The following is a 1,897-nucleotide window of genomic DNA, read 5'->3' on the forward strand; positions in this document are numbered from 1 at the left end:
ATTTCAAGTGCATCTACACTTCTATATGAAGAGGTGTATTCTGAGTTGTGGCAGTATGTTACCATGTAGGCAGATTGAGGATGCATCGATGCAACTGGCGACTACAGTATGCACGATTGTACGTAACTGTGAAATATGCTTGTTTCCATGTGTATCTTTTGCACCTAGTATACAGTAGATGCATGTACGCCCTGATGATGAAGATTAGGAGCATACTAGGCATACACATAGAGGGCAGGCACTTCACAAGTTGCATTTAACTCTGCATCTGCGCATATATACACAATTGTTATGTTTATGGCAGTGGTTCTCAAACTCAGTCCTCAGGACCCCACACAGTTCACATTTTCCAGGTCACCCAGCAGGCACACATGTGTGTTCATTACTCACTGACACATTTTAAGAGATCCAAAGGTGGAGCTAATCATTTCACTTGTGATTCTGTGGGGAGACCTGGAAAACATGCACTGTTTGGGCTCCTGAGGACCGAGTTTGAGAACCTGTGGTTTATGGCATTCTCCATTCCAACTTCTCATTCTCAAGGAGAAAGAGGTGTAAGTATTGGACGTGTCTTTATAGATCAAGCTGGGGTGGGCAATAAGTTGCCCTTTAGCTGTTGATGAACTACAAATCCCAGCATGCTTTGCAACAGTTTTAGCACGGCCAAATAGGAAAACGGTGGCATGACATGCTGGGATGTGTAGTTCTATAACAGTTAAGGGGCCGCTAATTGCCCATCCCTGGATTACTGTGTGGATCTCACATTTGTCATTTGCATGTAGAGAATGATTTTATTTATTTAAAAATAAAAATGGCACTTCCACATAGAAGTAATGTATTAAATTAAAACAAAGTTAATTTACTTATTAAAATAGTCATATTTCATTACTTTAATTCCAGTCTCTCTCTATCCAGTAAGCTATATCTCCAATCAGTAGGAAAAGTGAATCATAAACTCTGACTCCATTTATTGATAACCCCACCAAAATCATGCTCTTGATTAGAGGAATAATACATACGGTATTCACTAAAATTGCTATTGTATGATAGTTGATTTTGCAATTTTTTTTTAACTTAACTTAAAAAACAAATAAATGTGCTACATTATGCTCCAGTTTAAACCATGTACATGATACCTTAAAATTCAAAAAATTCTTAAATTCCAACTGAAATAAATAGCATTGCAATGCTTATGTATATACATATATATACATATATTTTAATATATATATATATATATATATGTGGTTGTGTGTGTACTGTATGTGTGTCTGTATGTATATATATATATATATATATATGGGACATTGAGCATACTGTACCTCTTTCAACTGTATTGTTGCTGCAGAAGTGTTTGATTATGGAATCACTTGTATTTATAGTCCATAGTGCCTGTAATGTAATTTCACTAGAGATTAATTAGAGGTAAGCAGCATAGGTAGCATGCATATGTGCAATTCCTTGTCCCCATGAGGAGCCAGAAGTATCTAACATGATAATCCTATATATTTTTCTTTCTTTATTGGGCAAAACTGCTTTGCACACTGTTATCATCCAGTGGATAAAAAGTAAAACCGTGGCGTGAATGTGAAACCTTTTAATGACAAATTAGTATAGGTAAATACAATAAATTGGAGTGGATGGAAAACAAAAATTATATTTAAATTACAACCAATAAATATATACACTTATTGGAAAATAAAGGAAAGCAATCCATATAGCATTCTTGTAATACCCCGATATCTGAGGTATTATGGCTGCCACACAGCATTGCGCTTTTCTGCTCACGCACAGGCAGAGAAGCAGCTTTGTGCACATGTGCAGGCAGAGAGGGGCTCGGTGAGAGGTCAGCTGGAAGGCTGGGGACAGTTGATAGAAGAGGAGTAGCAGTTTGTGA

The sequence above is a fragment of the Taudactylus pleione genome, unplaced genomic scaffold (genome assembly GCF_031769625.1).
Source record: "Taudactylus pleione unplaced genomic scaffold, aTauple2 ptg000172l, whole genome shotgun sequence".
Lineage (NCBI taxonomy): Eukaryota > Metazoa > Chordata > Amphibia > Anura > Myobatrachidae > Taudactylus > Taudactylus pleione.